The sequence below is a fragment of the Bos taurus genome, chromosome 20 (assembly GCF_002263795.3).
Source record: "Bos taurus isolate L1 Dominette 01449 registration number 42190680 breed Hereford chromosome 20, ARS-UCD2.0, whole genome shotgun sequence".
Taxonomy (NCBI): domain Eukaryota; kingdom Metazoa; phylum Chordata; class Mammalia; order Artiodactyla; family Bovidae; genus Bos; species Bos taurus.
This window is the reverse complement of record NC_037347.1, coordinates 30,635,806-30,640,298: the sequence shown is the minus strand read 5'-3', so window position 1 is coordinate 30,640,298 and position 4,493 is coordinate 30,635,806. Positions and strand designations below refer to the sequence as shown.

Sequence of the window (4,493 nt, the reverse complement as noted above, 5' to 3'; positions counted from 1 at the left end):
CCTGGCTGCATATTACAATAACTTCAGGGCAGTAAAAAACAATTCCAGGCAACAACCTAGTCCAGTTGAATTTTTAAAACCCTTTAAAACTTTCAGCCCTGACATGTAAAACATCTTGGAAGTCATAGTTCCTGACATTACAACAAGAGAAAATCTGGACAGGCTAAAAATCAATGATTTTGCTGAACCTATTAGAAGGCTGAATAATTCCAGCTGAGTTATTTCAAATCCTCAAAGATGATGCTGTTAAAGTGCTGAACTCAATATGCCTACAAACTTGGAAAACTCAGCAGTGGCTGGGACTGGAATGGTCAGTTTTCATTCTAATCTCAAAAAAGGTCAATGTCAAAGAACATTCAAACTACTGCACAATTGCACTAATTTCACATATTAGCAAAGTAATGCTCAAAATTTCCAAGTCAGGGTTCAATAGTATATGAACTGAGAACTTTCAGGTATTCAAACTGGATTTAGAAAAAGCAGAGGAACCAGAGATCAAATTGCCAACATCTGTTGGATCATCAAAAAAGCAAGAGAATTCCAGAAAAACATCTGCTTCATTGACTACACTAAAGCCTTTGACTGTGTGGATCACAGCAGACAGTGGAAAATTCTTCAAGAGATGGGAATACCAGCCCACCTTACCTGCCTCCTGAGAAATCTGTATGCAGGTTAAGAAGTAACAGTTAGAACCAGACATGGAACAAGGACTGGTTCCAAATTGAGAAAGGAATACGTCAAGGATGTATATTGTCACCCTGCTTATTTAACTTATATGCAGAGGACATCATGTGAAATGCCAGGCTGGATGAGGCATAAGCTGGAATCAAGATTGCCAGGAGAGATATGAATAACCTCAGATATGCAGATGACACCACCCTTATGACAGAAAGTGAAGAACTAAAGAGCCTCTTGATGAAAGTGAAAGAGGAGAGTGAAAAAGCTGGCTTAAAGCTCAACATTCACAAAACGAAGATCATGGCCTCTGGTCTCATCACTTCATAGCAAATAGATGGGGAAACAATGGAAACAGTGAGACACTTTAATATTTTGGGCTCCAAAATCACAGAGGATGGTGACTGCAGCCACAAAATTAAAAGATGCTTGGTTCTTGGAATAAAAGCTATGACAAACTCAGCAGACATTAAAAAGCAGAGACATTATTTTGCCAACAAAGGTCCATCTTGTCAAAGCTATGGTTTTTTATAGTAGACATGTATGAATGTGAGAGATGGACTATAATGAAAGCTGAGCATCAAAGAACTGATGCTTTTAAACTGTGGTGTTGGAAAAGACTCTTGAGAGTCCCTTGGACTGCAAGGAGATCAAACCAGTCAACCCTAAAGGAAATCAATCCTGAATATTGATTGGATGGACTGATACTGAAGCTGAAGCTCCAATACTTTGGCCACCTGATGTGAAGAACTGACTCATTTGAAAAGACCCTAATGTTGGGAAAAATTGAAGCCAGGAGAAGAAGGGGACGACAGAGGATGAGATTGTTGGATGAGATCACTGACTCAAAGGATATGAGTTTGAGCAAGCTTTAGGAGATGGTGAAGGACAGGGAAGCCTGGCGTGCTGTAGTCTATGGGATCACAAAGAGTCAGACACAGCTGAGCAACTGAACAAAAATTAGAAGATTGGAATTACAGGGAAATTCACTTTCCCTGTATCTGGGGAGAGAAATGGATCCAGAGATTTACAGTCAAACAGAATAACCCAAAAAATATACATGTAGGTGTATGCTATTCAAAATGCAAAACCCCAGAAGCAAAGAGAACATCCTGAGAGATGTCAGAAGTAATAAACCACCTTAAATATAGAGAAGCAGGATAAAAATTATAGAAGACCTCTTATCACAAGCCATGCAAGCAAGAAGAAAGTGGAATAAATATTTAAAATGTTAAAAACTCATCAACCTAGAATTATACAATCAGTAAAATTATCCTTCAGCCATGAAGGAAACATGAAAGCCCTTTCAGTGTCTCAAGTTCACAGCCAAGTTTGAGAGGAATTGATTTAGGTAAATTTGTTTAGATGGCAAGAATATATGTAAGTATTCTTATAAAATATTTTAGTAAAAAATGTTTAACTTAAATTTGTCCGCAGGTTCCCTCTACTACTGGCCTTGTGAACTCAGTTTTTTTTCCATTCCCCTCCCTTTTAGGAGCAACCTATCTAGCAGAAAGAGAGAGAAAGAGGAGGTAGAAAACCAGGCTGATCAAGACTGAAAGAATTTCTCTTTATTTTTTTTACTTTCTCTCACATTTCCTCCCTTCCTTTCTTTTTCCTTTTCTTCCTTCCTTCCTTTCTTAGAAACTAGCATGAAAGTAGTAGCTATATATAAGGAATGCTTATGGGCAGGAAAAGGAGTTTCTAAATCAGTGTCGCTGTAAAGTACTTTGAGTCTCCTACATGCAAACTTTCAAGTTGCAAACTTTCAAAGATGCAAATGTTCATTCACAAGTCCAATCAAGTACGTTAGTTCTATTTGAGGAGTCACTTAACTTTTGAGGCACGGGACCTGAACGTAGAATGGTACACAAAGATTGTAGCAGCCGTTTGGAATGCAATTCAGTGGTACCACGTTATTTATGATGAGAAAAAACGATACCCAGTGATACCCAGGCATCACTGGACTGTCTTTTCAAGGTTAGACAGAATCGAATCCAGCAGGGAACCAGAATCTCTGCCACTAAGATCCGGCATAAGTGAAACTGCAGCTTGCCCCACATCTCATATTGTGTAGTATCCTTCAGCTCCACCATCTCCCACTGCCTCTCTCTCCTCAGGTCAGTAACTCCTCCTGCCAGTTCACTTAATGCCAGCCCTTATATGCCAGCTTTATGTAGTACTGTACTACTGTACTTTCCAAGATAATGTACTGTAAGATTAAAAATGTTTTCTTTATTTTTTATTTTTCATGTATTTGTGAATAGTACTGTAAATCTCTTACAGTAAAGCACTATATAGCTGATTATATTTGTTGGGTACCTAGGCTAACTTTTCTGGACTTACAAATGCACACTCAGAATGGAACTCATTTGTGCTCACTTTGGCAGCAAATGTAATAAAATTGTAATGATGTAGAAAAGATTAGCATGGCCTTTATTCAAGGATGACATGCAAATTTATGAAGCATTCTATATTTTTAAAAAGTTTTACACAGCAAAAAAACTATAAACAATGTGAAAAGACAATCCTCAGAATGGGAGAAAATAATAGCAAATGAAACAATTGACAAAGGATTAATCTCCAAAATATACAAGCAGCTGAATACCAGAAAAATAAACAACCCAATCAAAAAGTGGGCAGAAGATCTAAACAGACATTTCTCCAAAGAAGATATACAGATGGCTAATAAACACATGAAAAATGCTCATCATCGGTCATTATTACAGAAATGCAAATTAAAACTACAATGAGGTATCACCTCACACCAGTCAGTATGGCCATCATCAAAAAATCTACAAACAAATATTGGAGAGGGTGTGGAGAAAAAGGGACCCTCTTGTACTCTTGGTGGGAATGTAAGTTGATACAGCCACTATGGAAGACAGTATGGAGATTCCTTTAAAAACTGTGAATAAAACTACTATATGATGGAAACCATAATTGAAAAAGAGGCGTATACCCGAGTTTTCATTGCAGCACTATTTACAATAGTGAGGACATAGAAGTAATGACATCCATTGACTGATGAATGGATAAAAAAGTTGAGGTACCTATATACAATGGAGTATTATTCAGCTATAAAAAGAAATGTATTTGAGTCAGGTCTAAGGAATAGATGAACCTAGCGCCTATTACACAGAGTGAAGTAAGTCAGAAAGAGAAAAACAAATATTGTATATTAATGCATATATATGGAATCTAGAAAGATAGTACTGATGAGCCTAATTGCAGGGCAACAGAGGAGATTCAGACACAAAGAAGAGACTTGTAGACACAGAGCGGGAGGGAGAGGGTGGAATGAATTGAGAAAATAGCACTGAAGCATATGCTTTACCGTATGTAAAATAGACAGCCAGTGGGAATTTGCTGTATGATGCAGGGAGCTCAAACTCAGCGCTCTGTGACAACCTAGAGAGGTGGAATGTGGTGGGAGGTGGGAGGGAGGTTTAAAACAGATGGACCATATGCATACCTATGATTGATTCATGCTGATGTATGACAGAAACCAACACAATATTGTAAATTAATTATCCTCTAATTAAGAATAAATAAATTTCAAAAAATGGAACTCATTCATATTTAGAGCACTTACTCTATATCCACTTAATGGTATTCAAATAATTTTAGACATAAGTTGAGGTGTTGTTGTTATTTAGTTGTTAAGTCATGTCTGGCTCTTCTGCAACCCCTTGGACTGTAGTCTGCCAGGCTCCTCTGTCCATGGGATTTCCCAGGCAAGAATACTGGAGTGGGTTGCTATTTTCTTCTCCAGGAGATCTTCCTGACCCAGGGATTGAATGTGTATTTCCTGTTTG

General features: G+C 37.8%; 1 non-coding gene across 1 annotated transcript; it reads left to right on the top strand.

Moving 5' to 3' along the window:
- The first annotated feature begins 3,049 nt into the window (after positions 1-3,049).
- On the top strand, positions 3,050-3,156 carry LOC112443068 (U6 spliceosomal RNA). The gene has a single exon (XR_003031342.1). It is a non-coding gene; the product is annotated as a U6 spliceosomal RNA (small nuclear RNA).
- Positions 3,157-4,493: the final 1,337 nt, after the last annotated feature.